At 47.1% G+C, this 16,630-nt stretch overlaps 1 long non-coding RNA gene across 4 annotated transcripts in view; it reads left to right on the top strand.

Moving 5' to 3' along the window:
- The window catches only part of LOC117880981, a 29,694-nt gene extending 13,855 nt beyond the window's left edge, over positions 1 to 15,839 (top strand). The window contains exons 1-3 of one of the 4 annotated variants that reach the window (XR_004646653.1): positions 7,293 to 7,515; positions 9,034 to 9,109; positions 12,825 to 15,839. This is a non-coding gene — a long non-coding RNA (uncharacterized LOC117880981). Of the gene's footprint in view, positions 1 to 7,292; positions 7,516 to 9,030; positions 9,110 to 12,824 lie in introns of those variants that run through there. The other 3 variants (XR_004646651.1, XR_004646650.1, XR_004646652.1) reach the window with 3 other exon arrangements.
- The last annotated feature ends 791 nt before the right edge of the window (positions 15,840 to 16,630 follow it).

The raw sequence follows: 16,630 nt of genomic DNA, 5'->3' as shown, positions 1-16,630 counted from the left end.
TGTGAGGTGGAGTGATTGCAGGTCGGGGTGACGCAGCCGACCGTGGTCCTGAGAGATGAGATCCGGACATAATGGAAGCGGGATCGGTGTCTGAACCGAGAGTTCCAACAGTGTGGTGTACCAATGTTGTCTCGGCCACGCTGGAGCGATCAGAATTACCTGTGCCTGGTCTCTGCGCAATTTGAGCAGTACCTTGTGGACCAGAGGAAACGGAGGGAAGGCATAAAACAGGTGGTCTTTCCAGGGAAGGAGAAATGCATCCGAGAGGGAGCCCGGAGCTCGACCTTGTAGGGAGCAGAACACGTGGCACTTCCTGTTGTCTCGCGATGCAAACAGGTCTATCTGGGGAAACCCCCACTTCTGGAAGATGGAATGTATGACGTCCGGACGGATAGACCACTCGTGCGTCTGGAAGGACCTGCTGAGTCAGTCCGCTAGAGTGTTCTGGACTCCAGGGAGGAACGATGCCGTGAGATGGATTGAGTGGGCGATGCAGAAGTCCCACAGGCGAATGGCCTCTTGGCATAGAATTGACGAACGTGCTCCTCCTTGCTTGTTGATGTAAAACATGGCCGTGGTGTTGTCGATGAGAACTAACACACAACGGCCACGTAGTTGATTGAGAAATGCCTGGCACGCCAGACGCACCGCCATCAGTTCCCGAACATTGATGTGCAGGGCTAACTGAGGTGCAGTCCACAGGCCCTGGGTATGGTGTTCGTTGAGATGGGCGCCCCAACCCAGAGATGAAGCGTCTGTGACCAGGTGCAGAGAGGGTTGTGGGGCGTGAAATGGCATCCCTTCGCAGACCACATTGTGATCTAGCCACCAGGTGAGGGAGGTCAGGACCGAGTTCGGGACCGTGAACACCATGTTCAGGCTGTCCCGATGTGGACGGTATATTGATGACACCCAGGTCTGGAGTGGGCGAAGCCGAAGTCTGGCATGCCTGGTTACGTACGTGCAGGAAGCCATGTGACCCAACAGGGTAAGGCACGACCTCACCGTGGTAGTTGGGAAGGCCTGTAGCCCTTGAATGATGCTCGTGATGGTGCCAAAGCGGTTGTCTGGCAGGATGGCTTGTGCACGTCTGGAGTCTAGAACTGCGCCGATGAAATCTATTCTCTGGGTAGGTTCTAGAGTGGATTTGTCCTTGTTGAGTAGGATGCCCAACTCGTTGAATGTGTGCACTATTCTGTGGACATGAGCTTGAACTTGCTCTTTGGTGCGACCGCGTACCAGCCAGTCGTCTAGGTACGGGAACACCTGTATCCCTTGCCGACGAAGGTACGCTGCCACGACAGCCATACATTTCGTGAACACTCTTGGGGCCGAGGATAGGCCGAAGGGAAGGACTGCAAATTGGTAGTGCACCGTGTTTACCACGAATCGCAGGAAGCGTCTGTGAGGTGGGTAAATTGAGATGTGAAAGTATGCGTCTTTCATGTCGAGGGCGGCGAACCAGTCTCCAGGATCGAGGGAAGTGATAATGGCCCCCAAAGAGACCATGCGGAACTTCAACTTTACTACGAATTTGTTGAGTCCGCGCAAGTCCAAGATGGGCCGCAGACCTCCTTTGGACTTGGGGATCAGGAAGTAACGGGAATAAATCCCCTGCCCCTTAACTCTATCGGAACCTCCTCTATGGCCCCCATGGCCAGGAGCGTAGAAACCTCCTGTATAAGAAGTTGCTCGTGAGAAGGGTCCCTGAAGAGGGACGGGGAAGAGGGGTGGGAGGGGGGGATAGAAGAAAACTGGATAGCGTATCCCTTCTCCACCGTGCGGAGGACCCAGCGGTCCGAAGTTATAAGGGACCAAGCACGGTGGAAGTGGGAGAGGCGATCCCGGAAGGAGGGGGCTGGATCCTGGGGGATGACTGGGGCGCCGTCCTCGACCGCACCTTCAAAAGTTCTGCCTGGGGCCTGAAGGTGGTCTAGGTGGCCCCTGGTTCTGGCCGGGTTGAGGGCCGGTCCACCTTCTTCTACCACCTCGCCCTCGCCTCCGGGTCGAGTCCTGTCTCTGACGAGGCGGGGGGCGGGGTAGAAGCGCTGAGGCTGCGGCCTAAATGGTCTGCGCTGAGGGCCTGCAACATGCATCCCCAGGGAGCGCATGATTGTTCTCGAGTCCTTGAGGCTCTGCAGGCGAGAGTCCGTCTTGTCCGAGAACAATCCATGTCCCTCAAAGGGCAGATCCTGTAGGGTTTGCTGCAGCTCCGGGGGCAACCCCGAAACCTGAAGCCAGGAGATCCTCCGCATAGCGATACCCGAAGCCATGGTCCTCGCAGCCGAGTCCGCTATGTCCAAGGAGGCTTGCAAGGAGGTCCGAGCCACCTTCTTACCCTCCTCTACCATGGCTCCAAACTCCTCCCTGGACTCTTGGGGAATCAACTCCTTAAACTTCCCCATAGAGTTCCAGGAGTTAAAGTTGTAGCGGCTCAGGAGCGCCTGCTGGTTTGCCGCTCTAAGTTGCAGCCCTCCGGCTGAGTAAACCTTACGGCCAAACAAATCGAGCCGCTTAGCCTCCTTTGATTTAGGCGCTGCAGCCTGCTGACCGTGGCGCTCTCTTGCGTTCATTGATGCCACCACCAGTGAACACGGTTGGGGGTGGGTATACAAGTACCCATAGTCCTTAGACGGGACAAAGTATTTCCTTTCCACCCCTCTCGCTGTGGGTGGGATAGAGGCAGGAGTTTGCCATATCGTATCTGCATTGGTCTGTATCGTGCGGATCAGGGGTAACGCCACCCTCGATGGGGCATCCGCTCCGAGGATGTTTACGATAGGGTCCTGCACTTCCACTATCTCCTCCGCCTGCAGGTCCATATTACGGGCCATCCTACGCAGGAGATCCTGGTGAGCCCGAAGATCTATCGGAGGGGGACCTGTACATGATGTGCCCGCCACTGCCTCATCCGGAGAGGAAGAGGAAGATGCCTCCGGTGGTACTGGATCCAATGGAGGGTCCTGATCCCCCTGCTCCTGGGCCGGACCATCACCTGTACTTGGATCTATGGTGTCGGGTGGCGTGGACACGGAAGCCTCCATGCCCCCTGGCGGAGGCCGAGAGATGGTGGATTCCGGGGCCCTTCTAACTGAGTGACCCGAGCGAGAGGTCGATGGTATTGGAGCCCCTTGCTCCTGGTGGTACGCCCACGGGGTCCAAAACGACCAGTGAGATGGGCCATGAGAGTGGTCCTCTGCCATCTCCTGCCAATGGCCCAAGTTCCGTTCCTCGGCTTGCCCTTGAGGGGGGTATGCCGATCTCGACAGGTCTTCCGAGGAGCGAGACACCGATCTTGATGGCCATGGCGGTGCCGAGAGAGACGAGACGATTCCCGTGGGCTGCGGTGCCGCACGGTGCCGGTCCGGAGATGATCTATCTCTGCGCGGTGCCGGCGAACGGTGCCGGGACCGCGATCGGTGCCGATGATCTCGTCGGTGCCGGGAGCCGGATCTGGACCTCGACGAGGACCTGGAGTATGCCCGGTGCCGGGAGCGGCCTCTCGACGTCGTGCGTCGACCGTAGCGGTGCCGAGAACTACGTCTCGACGTTGATCGGTGCCGACGATCCTAGCGGTGCCGAGACGTGGAACGGTGCCGCGACGAAGATCTTGGCCGCGAGTACGACCGGTGCCGAGGTGATATTCGGTGCCGGGACTGCGAGCGGCGTGGGGACCTGCTTCGGGACCTGGACCGGTGCCGAGGTTCCAGCCCTTGCGATGGAGGGCGCATCAGGGCAGGTTTCCCCCTTGACTGGACCGGGCGAGTCAACGGTGCCGTCGGTGCCAGTGGTTGAGGCGGTGCCGGCTCTGTGAGAGCTATCAAGTCTCTCGCCGCCACGAAGGTCTCCGGAGTCGACGGGAGTTGTATTACCGCCGGTCTCGGTGGAGACGCTATCTGCACCGGACTCAACGGCCTCGGTGCCGGAGTCGACAGTGCTGGAGGCACCTGTTTCCGGTGCTCCACCGGCGGACTCGGCTCTACCCCCGGCACTGGGGGAGCCGGCGTCTTCGGCACGGAGGCCCCCGTCTTATGGGCTTTTTTATGCCCCGGGGATAATGACCGGCGTCGAGGTACTTGCTGCGGTGCCGACGAGGTCCGGTGCCGGGGAGGCTTGTCCGACACCACCCGCGCGGTCGGCATTGCCGGTGCTGCTGGGGCACTGCGCACCGAGGCGCTAGGTGCCGGGGCTTGGCTCGTAGAGGGAGTGTCCGGACTAAGTGCCGCCTCCATCAGGAGTTGCCGGAGCCGAAAGTCCCGCTCTTTCTTGGTCCTTGGTCTGAAGGCCTTACAGATCTTGCACTTATCTGTTTGGTGGGACTCTCCCAGGCACTTCAGACAGGAGTCGTGCGGGTCGCTCGTGGGCATAGGCTTAGCGCAGGAGGCGCACTGCTTGAAGCCGGGAGCTTTGGGCATGAGCCCGGGCCCGCGGCCGGGGGAGAAAGGGGGAGACGACCCCCTTAGTCCCCTGGACTACTATAACAACTATAACAACTTTAAAACTATTTAACTATTTAACTACAAACACTAGAACTATAACTATAACTACAACTGCGAATAACTAACTAAGCTAGGGAGAGTGGAGGACAGCTATGCCGCGCTCCACAGTTCCAACGACCGTCAGGGGCGGTAAGAAGGAACTGAGGGGGCGCCGGGTCGGCTGGGGTATATATTCAGCGCCATGAAGGCGCCACTCTAGGGGGCTCCACAGCCGACCCGCCGGTGTTGCTAGGGTAGAAAATCTTCCGACGATCGTGCACGCGGCGCGCACACACCTAATGGAATGGATATGAGCAAGCACTCGAAGAAGAACTAGTGGTGTTCCCCAAGGGTCAGTCCTAGGACCAATCCTATTCAACTTATTCATAAATGATCTGGAGAAAGGGGTAAACAGTGAGGCGACAAAGTTTGCAGATGATACTAAACTGCTCAAGATAGTTAAGACCAAAGCAGACTGTGACGAACTTCAAAAAGATCTCACAAAACTAAGTGATTGGGCAACAAAATGGCAAATGAAATTTAATGTGGATAAATGTAAAGTAATGGACATTGGAAAAAATAACCCCAACTATACATACAAAATGATGGGGGGCTAATTTAGCTACAAGAAGTCAGGAAAAAGATCTTGGAGTCATCGTGGATAGTTGTCTGAAGACGTCCACGCAGTGTGCAGAGGCGGTCCAAAAAGCAAACAGGATGTTAGGAATCATTAAAAAGGGATAGAGAATAAGACTGAGAATATATTATTGCCCTTATATAAATCGATGGTACGCCCACATCTTGAATACTGCGTACAGATGTGGTCTCCTCATCTCAAAAAAGATATACTGGCACTAGAAAAGGTTCAGAAAAGGGCAACTAAAATGATTAGGGGTTTGGAACAGGTCCCATATGAGGAGAGATTAAAGAGGCTAGGACTCTTCAGCTTGGATAAGGGGGGATATGATAGAGGAATATAAAATCATGAGTGATGTGGAGAAAGTGGATAAGGAAAAGTTATTTATTTATTCCCATAATACAAGAACTAGGGGTCACCAAATGAAATTAATAGGCAGCAGGTTTAAAACAAATACAAGGAAGTTCTTCACGCAGCGCACAGTCAACTTGTGGAACTCCTTACCTGAGAAGGTTGTGAAGGCTAGGACTATAACAGCGTTTAAAAGAGAACTGGATAAATTCATGGTGGTTAAGTCCATTAATGGCTAATAGCCACGATGGGTAAGGAATGGTGTCACTAGCCTCTGTTTGTCAGAGGATGGAGATGGATGGCAGGAGAGAGATCACTTGATCGTTGCCTGTTAGGTCCACTCCCTCTGGGGCACCTGGCATTGGCCACTGTCGGTAGACAGGATACTGGGCTAGATGGACCTTTGGTCTGACCCGGTACGTCCGTTCTTATGTTCTTATACATATTATTTGTACTTAAAATAAAAACACAAGAATGATCCAGCCATGGAAGGGTTTTCTCAACCGGCATTTTGCAGGAGAACTTTAGATTATACTTAGATATATTTTAGATTAGGGGTAGGCAACCTATGGCACGCGTGCCGAAGGCAGAATGCAAGCTGATTTTCAGTGGCACTCACAATGCCTGGGTCCTGGCCACCAGTTTGGGGGGCTCTGCATTTTAATTTCATTTTAAATGAAGTTTCTTAAAAATTTTAAAAACCTTATTTACTTTACATACAACAATAGTTTAGTTATATATCATAGACTTATAGACAGAGACCTTCTAAAAACGTTAAAATGTATTACCGGCACGCAAATCCTTAAATTAGAATGAATAAATGAAGACTCGGCATACCACTTCTGAAAGGTTGCCGACCCCTGCTTTAGGTTCTAGAAAGTAAATGACCGAATACAGAGTTTATAATTGTCACACGTTTAAAAAAGAATACTGGCCTTTTTTTCCAGTTACTAATTTCATTTTAAAATCAATCAATGAAATGCACTTTATTTATAATAGATCGTAATACTAAAGTCACCAAAAAGGCATGACAAATACAAGTTTTATGAGAATTGGTGAGCAAAGATCTCATAGCTCTTTGGGGTTGGACAAAGCAGTAATTTCCCTTTAAGTAGCTTTATTCATGGGGTTTTTTTAAACAAAAGACATCTCTACGACACAGGTTGGCAGTCTAACATTTTTGAAAAACCGAGTACTGAACGTTAGGGTTTTTAACCAATTTAAGCTGTGTACAAGTTGGATGACCAGTTTTGCAGACCTACTGCACCGTCTGCTGCCAGGACACGACAGCTGAGTGGGCTGCATGCTTGCCGTGGTATGGCGAGACAAGAGCAGGAGAGCAGAGTTGTAGCGGAAGCGGCGGATGACGACAGTCATATAGAGGACCTGTGAGACTACCAGGAGAGCAGAGTGGCAGTGGAAGCGGTGGTCGGAATGCCAGTTTTTCTGACCTATTGCACCGTCTGCAGCCAGAGCAGGAGAGCAGAGTGGCAGCAGAAGCGGTCATTCGATGACGATGGTTAGCAGTCCTACTGCACCATCTGCTGAAAGCAGTATGGCGCCCACACGGAAAAAAGGCGCGAAACAATTGTCTGATGTTGTTTTCACGGAGGGAGGGGTGACTGACAACATGTACCCAAAACTACCCACGACAATGTTTTTGCCCCAACCCAGCTCAACCCAGAAGTCCAATGGGCGGCGGAGACTGCGGGAACTGTAGGATAGCTACCCACAGTGCAACGCTCCGAAAGTCGACGCTAGCCTTGGTACTGTGGACACACTCTGCCGACTTAATGCGCTCAGTGGGGACGCACACAATCAACTGTATAAAATTGCTTCCTAAAAAATCGACTTCTATAAATTCAACCTAATTTCGTAGTATAGACATACCCTTTGTGTCTTAGAATTTTCAACAGGACCTCGGATAGAAGAGGAAATGATGGGAAAGGCATACAAGAGGACCCTGTCCCATGGGAGGATGAGGGCATCTCCCAGTGAATGCTTCCTCAGGCCAACCCTGGAGCAGTAACAAGGACATTTCTTGTTCTGGTACACAGCAAAGAGATCTGTAGTTGCTTTCCCCAAAGGGCAAATATGTCTCGAAGCACCTCTGAGTTGAGTTCCCATTTATGGTCATGAGAAAAGTTCAGACTGAGACTGTAGGCTGTCACATTCTGTATCCCTGGTAGACAGTCAGCTGAACTGTGCACGTTGCGACGGATGCACCAATTCCAAAATGTGAGTGCTTCCATGCTTAGGGAGGGAGATTTGCCCCCCCCCCCCGGTGATTATGTAAAACCTATAGGTCATATTGTCCATTATGATCTTTGAGTGGGTTTTCTTGATGAAAGGCAGAAAGTGTGCACAAGTGTTCCTGATGGCCCTTAGCTCAAAAAGATTGATATGGAGGGTCACTTCTGTGGAAGACCACTTGTATTGATCCTTGAGTTTCCCATAATTAATAAAATCATATTTGGCCATGACAGCTTGGTAGTACATGACTCTGATGAATATACCTTCCTCCCAAAGAGATCTAGCCTTTTCCAATCTCAATTGTTTGGGGTGGTCTTGGCGTGATGTTGCTTGCCTCATGCATTAACTGCATCCACTATGATGGAGTTGGGTTGCGGATGTTGAAATAGAAAGTGTGCTTGGGGAGGGAGGTAGTATTTTTTTTGTCGTCTCTCTTGCTGGTCAGTGTGATGGAGGCTGGTGTCTGCCAGATGACTTTGGCAGGATCTAGAATCGCCTCATTAATTGGGAAGGCAATTCTGGATGAGGAGGAGGTGTGCAGACTATCCACCAGCTTGTGATGTGTAGCTGCCACCTCCGGTAGGGAATTTGCAGCTCATTCATCACCTTCTTTGTAATGTCTTGGAAGTTCTTGAAATCATCAGCTAGTGACTTGGGGGGAGGGGGAAAGAAGGGGGCAGTATTACAGCCTTATCTGGCGAAGATGAGGAGCAGTCTGTTGGAGGGGTAGCTTCCCTTTTGAACCTTTCCGCCTATTCCTCAAAAGCTTCCTCCTCTGGTTCAGGGGCTCTGGACAGTGATGCTGTAGGAGAGTATCTGGCAGACTCTCTCTGAGAGACACTAAACGCCTGTGAAGTATGGGATCTCTATGTTTCCCAGGGATCCCAATACAGCCATTGTGGGTGAAGGACATGGCTGGTGTAGGGTGCCCAAGGGGGCCTGTACCAAAATCGTGGGTTAGCTCAATGGAATTGAGGAGGACCCTTGTATTGTGATGTCGGGCCATGATGAGAAGCCAGGGAAATGACATCACATGAGGTCCCTTCCAACCCTGATATGCTATGGTTCTATGAATGAGAGTGTCTGTCCGTTATTGGAATTGACTCCTTGCAGGAGATGCACCTCTGGAACCCGAGCATGTCGGAGGGAGCGGGGGTGGGGGGGACGATTATCACCCCCTAGCAGTGAGGAATGTTTTTTTCCTCCTCTTCTTTTCTTAAACTGAAAGAACTTAGAGTCTTTTAAACACCCTGGAGGAGGGGGGAATCCCTCTAAACTAAAGTTCTTTTCCCTCTTTTCTTTTTATCCCAGCAGAGTAAAAAGGAAACATGAACTATTAAGGAGAACAAAAAAGAGACAAAAACAACTACTACTTATGCTGATGACGCAGGTAAGGAAGAGACAACTGCTCGCTCCATGAGGCCAAAGGCGGTGGAGAAAAAACTAAGGGGGGTTGCCCATGTAGTGTGGGCTGAATGGACACTGCTACCTAAAATCTCTGATTAGAGGCACAGGAGCACAGATACACCTACAGTGGAGCTCCCATAGGGACACTACTCAAAAAAGAAACTCAATTTTTGGATGCCCAACTTGAGATATACCTTTGCCTTGATTTTAAGAGGTACCGATTTTCTGCAGCTTCCATTGACTCCAGTAGGGGCTCAGCAGTTCTAAAATAAGGCTCAAATGGTCTGAAGTTAGACACCCAAAAATTGAGTGGCCAGTTTAAAGCCAGTAGCCAGTTTTAAAAAGTTTTGGTCTGTGACTTTCCCTAGGCCACAAAGCTAGGAGTGAAACTAGGGAGTTTCTAATTCCCCAATTATTATTATTTGTATTCTCTTATTTCTTGAGATCCGAAACAAATCGGGGGTATTGTGCTAGGCACCGCCCACACACAGATCAGTTCCGGCCCCCAAGAGCTTCTAGTCTAAATAGACAGAGACAGACAAAGGTTGGCCAGAGTTCAGAGAAACAAAGTAATTTGCCTGTAGTCACATAGCAGGCCAGTGGCAGAGCCAGGAATAGTACCCAGGTCTCTTGGCTCCCAATCCACTGTACCCTTCCCCATTAAACCATGCCTTATTGCCCATCCTTCTGTACCAGTCTCATCATTTTATCATTAATAGTAATATTTTTAAAAAATGGCACCTGTGTCATTAATAGTACCTTAGATTACAAGAACTGAAGGTGTTTTAAAAAATCAATATAGGTTTTTCATCATTTAGGCTGTTTCCTGTTTGCACTTCGTTCAGCTTGGACCATAGAAACAGACTAGTCAGCTTCACTTTTATTTCCCGTTAGTTTCGTTTCCACCATATTGCAATATTTGGGTTGCAAGCACTATAAGTAAATGGCTGAATCCAAGACTAAACTGATATGAACTTACCTTTAAACTTAGCTAGATCATTTGCTTACTGTACTTGCATGTTTTTGGCAGTCCCTAGATGCAGACTGTTATAACTGAGCTACTCTAATCCTTCCTGCATGTCAACGCGACCCCAGTTTTGTTTTAAATGCACATTTCTGCTATTTATGTTGTAGATCTATTCAAACAAACATTAGCAATCTAGGGTGGGTCGATTCCCCTGTTAAAATATCAAAGCCCTGCTGGAAACAATGAGGCTTCTCAAATAAAATATTTTTTTATAATGAAAAGGGTTTGGCAACCTAAATGTGGGGGTCGCTACCAGCTCGGTGTACCTCCTGATAGACACAGCATAGAAGGCTCAGGTCATGGTGAGCAGGAGCGTGTGAGCAAAGATGGATTCATGCTACTTTTGTGCCCTTTTGATTCTGCACTGCTGCAAGGGTCAAACAGCTCCTGAAGTCAGATAGAGCCTAGGGCTGCACTAACTTATAGCAGCATCTCTAGGACTACCTGTGTGGTGCACTGTAGCCCAGAATTCCTGTAGCACTCAATTAGGGCAGTCAAGCAATTAAAAAAATTAATCATGATTAATCACGCTCTTAAAAAAATTAATCGTGATTAATCACGCTCTTAAACAATAATAGAATACCATTTATTTAAATATTTTTGGATGTTTTCTACATTTTCAAATATATTGATTTCAATTACAACACAGAATACTAAGTGTACAGTGCTCACTTTATATTTATTTTTGATTACAAATATATTCACAGTAAAAAAACAAAAGAACTAGTATTTTTCAATTAATCTAAGTACTGTAGTGCAATCTCTTTATCATGAAAGTTGAACTTACAAATGTAGAATTATGTACAAAAAATAACAGCATTCAAAAATAAAACAATGTAAAACTTTAGAGCCTACAAGTCCACTTGGTCCAACTTCAGCCAATCGCTCAGACAAACAAGTTTGGTTACAATTTGCAGGAGATAATGGTGCCCGCTCTTGTTTACAATGTCACCTGAAAGTGAGAACAGGCATTCGCATGGGACTGTTGTAGCTGGCATCACAAGATATTTACATGCGCTAAAGATTCATATGTCCCTTCATGCTTCAACCACCATTCCAGAGGACATGAGTCCATGCTGATGATGAGTTTTGCTCGATAACGATCCAAAGCAGAGCAGAACGACATATGTTCATTTTCATCCTCTGAGTCAGATGCCACCAGCAGGTTGATTTTCTTTTTTTTGGTGGTTCTGGTTATGTAGTTTTTCCGCATCAGAGTGTTTCTCTTTTACGACGTCTGAAAGCATACTCCGCACCCCATCCTGATCACATTTTGGAAGGAGCTTCAGATTCTTAAACCTTGGGTCAAGTGCTGTAGCTATTTTTAGAAATCTCACATTAGTACCTTTTTTGCATTTTTGTCAAATCTGCCTCTGAAAGTATTCTTAAAACGAACATGTGCTCAATCATCATCCGAGACTGCTATAACATGAAATATATGGCAGAATGCAGGTAAAACAGAATAGGAGACATACTCCCCAAGGAGTTCAGTCACAAATTTAATTAATGCACTATTTTTTTAATGTATATCATCAGCATGGAAGCATGTCCTCTAGAATGGTGGCCCAAGCATGAAGGGGTATACGAATGTTTAGCATGTAAATACCTTGCAATGCCAGCTACAAAAGTGCCATGAGAACGCTTGTTCTCACTTTACTACATTGTAAATAAGAAGCAGGCAGCTGTATCTTCTGTAAATGTAAACAAACTTGTTTGTCTTAGCAATTGACTGAACAAGAAGTAGGCCTGATTGGACTTGTAGGCTCTAAAGTTTTACATTGTTTTTTTTAGTGCAGTTATGTAACAAAAAAATAATCAACGTTTGTAAGTTATACTTTCACAATAGATTGCACTACAGTACTTGTATGAGGTGAACTGAAAAATACTATTTCTTTTGTTTTTCATTTTTACAGTGCAAATATTTGTAATAAAAAATAATATAAAGTGAGCACTGTATACTTTGTATTCTGTGTTGTAATAGAAATCAATATATTTGAAAATGTAGAAAAATATCCAAAATATTTAATACATTTCAATTGGTATTCTATTAACAGTGCAATTAATTGCGATTAATGTTTTTAATCGTGATTAATTTTTTTTAGTTAATTGCATGAGTTAACTGCAACTAATCAACAGCCCTACACACAATTCTATAGGTACGCTCCCTCCCACTTCTAGGACCGCCCTCTATGCTGGGGCTTGCAAATGAGGGGTACATTGGCTATATGCTGCTCCTGCCAAAGGGGAATTCTCCTTGGCTCCTGGTGGCTCTTATGTGGCTGTTGAAACTGCATACAGGAATAGCAGGGACCAGAAGTGGCCCCATTCTTATTTTATTACAAAATACATATTCAGTGTTGTTCTATTGGATGTATTGATTTTGCAGTAAGTCTGTTCTTTGATCTATGTGCAATGTTATAGATTTGCTTCACTAATTTTTCTTTCCCCTCTACCCCCTGCCTTTTGTAGATGCATGAATACTGAAAACAATTATAGTAATTCAACTGTAGGGAGGTACTTCATCACCACCAAATGGAAGTTGAAGGTGTATCTAAAATTAACTTAAACCAACATTGACTGCAGCCCTGTATTGCATTTTCTTTGCTTGGTTGTGAATCCAAAACCTCTAGCTTTTTCTCCTGATATTTCTTTCTCTCTCTCTCTCCTTTAGAGCACAGGAATTGCCATTCTGGATCTCACCAGTAGTCCATTTAGCCAGTATTCTGTTATAGACAGTGTCCAGCACCAGATGCTTCAGAGGAAGGTGCAAGAAACCCTTCAATAGGCAGTTATGGGATAACTTGCCCTCAGAATCTCCTTTTAACCCCCAATAATTAGAGATTTGCTTGTGCCCTAAAGTATGAGTGTTTATTTTCCTTCCCAAATTATTGTTTATTCTTTTAATATTTGCTGTAACAACTTTGAATATCCTTGTTAACCATACACAGGTCAACTTTTTTTTTTAATCCTAAGGTCTTGGCCTCAGTGCTTAAATGTGCTACGGAGTCCCACAGGTTAATTGTGTTGTGTGAAGAATAATATCCTCTCATCAGTTTTGAGTTTGCCATCTTTCAATAGCTCTCAGTTTTTGTGTTATGAGAGTGAATGGAAGGTCCCTGTCTACCCTCTCTAGAGCATTTTATCATGTCTCCTTATTCATCTCCTGGGATAACCTCATTCTTTTCAATCATGAGTATTTCCATGCCTCTAATAATTTGCATTGTCCATCTCTGAACCCCCTCTTCTTATGCTGTACCATTTGTAGTTGGGATGACTTGAATTGAACACAGCAAACTAGGTGAAGCATATAATTGATTTATAGAATGATATAAAATATTTATCATTTTTTGAAAATTTTCCTCAGACATCCTAGTGTTTTGACTGCTGCTGCACATTAAGCAGAGATGTTCACATTGAAGCTCAAATGTTTTCCCTGAATTAATAGTTAATTTAGATCCTAGTAAATTGTACAAGTAGTTCAGATTATTTCCTCTACTGTGCATTACTTTGCATATCATGAGGCATCATGTTGTCAATTTACTTTGTGTGATTAAGTCCATCTGAAGTTCTTCAGTTTTGTCCAGTGTTGACCACTCAAGTAATTTTGTGTCATCTGCAGATTTTGCTACTTCATTGCTTTACCTCCTTTTCCAGATAACCAATAAATATATTATACAACACCGCTCCTAGTACAGAATCCTCAGGATACCCCATTGTTAATTTTTGCCATGATGAAAATTTACTATATTCTAATTCCCAGTGCCTGTTGCTCCCAGTCAGGGTTTAGCTGCTGGTCCACAAGAGGGTTTAAGTAGTCTTCCATTCAAAGCTCTCTTCAGATATTTCAATAGGTGGATTCAGAGCTGCTGTTCTTACCACTGTGCCAGGTCCAAAGGAGGAAGCAAGTGCAAGCCCCTTGAAGGCACAAACCAGCAGTATGACTGAAAAAGAACCTATGAACTCCAATAACATTTTCCATATAGAAGACTGCAACTTGCCTGATACCTAGCAGTGCACCTTCTAGGGACCAGATTCATTCCTGTGCTGGCATGGGAACAGAGGGGATGAGGCTTGCAGCTCTCCTATTCAAGGACTGTGGGAGTGTGTGGGGCCCCAGTGCAGGCTATGTCTAACTTGTGCCCCTATTGCAATGGTCACTATGGACTACTGTAGAGAAACAGATTCTGCCCTGGCCATGCTCCTTCCTTACCTCTTCCCTGAACTTTGTGGAGGTGGAACAGAACTGGTGAACACAGCTCTGAAACAGGTGTAGGGACCCGTGCACCAGCAGGTATTCCCCAGAGTAGTTTTGCCTAAAACACAACCCCTTTGCTACAGCCTCGCTGGTACAAAGGGGTCAGAGGGCCAATGAGGAATGTGGCCTCAGATGTCCAAATCTTAACATTTTTGGTTTTCTGTGGAAAAGCCATAGGATCCATGTGCTTTCTTTCATCTCACTGATTTTAGCAAAAACGTATGCCGGAGCTCCCCAAAGCAAAGGCTGAGCTTGTTCGTGTTGAGGCACCTAGAATATCAATCCATGCTTTTCTGGCTGGGCTGCTTTCCCCTACTATGTAATATCACCTCCATAGCAAAGACAATATACAATTGTTGTTTTGTGGTAGGGAAGAGATTCCTCTGTAACTCACGGCTAAGGAGTGAACACACTGCATGAAACACCCCATCCAAAAGATTGGAAATAGAACCTCTCATGCTGTTCTTCAACTTCTAATTTCTTACATACTAGGATAAAGGAATCCACAGTCCTCACTTTAGCGAGAGGATTTTGGACATTACCAGGCCTGTAGCTCACTTTCTCTTCAGAGGTTCATTACTCTTACAGTAGACTACAGAAGGGCAGCAACTCTCTTCATTCTCCCTCTTTCATAATATCAATAAGGTGAGGCCCTTATTTTCTGTCTATGTGTACCTGGAAGAGAAAAAAAATATATATTTACATTTTAACCTTTCAAAGGAGCGCCTCAGTAGCCTGGTACAGCATCCAGCTCAAGCTGATAGCCCAGTCCTGCAAGGTATTGATCATCTCACATGAGATCAGCATGCCTTCAATTGGGTACATAAGCAATCATGTAACATAGTAGGCATTTACACCTGGGTTACAGATTGTCTTTTATCATGGTGAAACATGATGCAGAAGACCAAGTGACTTCACCACCCTCTAAAGTTAAACACAAGGTCTTGTTTTCCTGTATATCCTGATTTCTTGAAGTATGTTATTGCTTGTATAGTAATGTGATTACTTTGGCTGGTCGGTGAGCGCATAACCACACTTTCTTGGAACCCTTAGTGAACAGTCCTCCATTTATCTGACTCATTTTAAAACATTGTTTCAACTTCCCAGCAATATTTACAGAACTGTTATTCTGATCAATATATGTTATTTGTTTGGTGCCCATTTACTTTGGCCTGAGATCAAGGACCAATGAATCAGGGCTTCTGGGTTCTACTCTGGTTCTGCCTTTGCTACATAACATTGTACAAGTAATTTTACCGTTCTGTGCCTCAGTTTCCCTATAATGTAAAATGGGAATAATGATGCAAGTCTCATAGGTAGGGGGAACTGATTTCAATATACATCGTAGGGGAAAATACACAATAAAGTATATTGCATACTAATGAAGAATAGTAAAAATTGATTTAAAACTAACTCAGATACAAATCTAAATCAATATAACTGCCTACTGCCAAATGCCTTTTGAAGTAAAGTATTTATTCCCCACCTATAAGCCCAGGGCCGGTGCAAGGAAGTTTCGCACCCTAGGCGAAACTTCCACCTTGCGCCCCCCCCCCCCCCGCCAACCCCCCCCCCCAGCCAACCCCCCCCCCGGAGACCCCCCCCCCCCCCTGCAGAAGCTAACCCCGCCCAGGGAGCCTGCCTCCACAGCAGCTAACCCCGCCTGGGGAGACTCTCTCCCCCCCCGCCGCAGCTAACCCCACCTGGGGAGCCCGCCCCAGCTCACCGCGACTCTGCCTCCTCCGCTGAGCATGCCGGCGCCGCTCTAATTCTCCTCCCCTCCCAGGCTTGCGGCGCTGATTGAAGGAGACTTAGAGCAGGGGTTGTGTGCTCAGCGGAGGAGGCAGAGTGGAGGTGATCTGGGGCACGGAGCGGTTCCCCTGTGCGCCCCCCACGTTACTGCGGGTGGCCCTCCCCTCGCCCCCACCCCCCCGCCCCAGCTCACCTCCACTCCACCTCCTTGCCTGAGTGGGCTTTTAGGCCCCCCAACCACTAGGCGCCGTAGGCAGTCGCCTAATTTACCTAAATGGTTGCAGCGGCCCTGTATAAGCCAGCAAAAACCTAAGGGCACAAGTACAACAGCCTTGTTATCTCTCCATTTTTTTTTTTTGAGCTAAGGACTCTGAGAACAGAAGTCAAGCTAGTCAATAGACTGTGGCTCAATAAGTCTATAAGGGCCTGGATGGCCTTTATTTAGTGACTATACTTTTAGTTAATACTAT

This window comes from Trachemys scripta, chromosome 7 (assembly GCF_013100865.1).
Source record: "Trachemys scripta elegans isolate TJP31775 chromosome 7, CAS_Tse_1.0, whole genome shotgun sequence".
NCBI lineage: Eukaryota > Metazoa > Chordata > Testudines > Emydidae > Trachemys > Trachemys scripta.
Note: the sequence above shows the minus strand (reverse complement) of the source record. Positions and strands in the feature narration are given on the sequence as shown.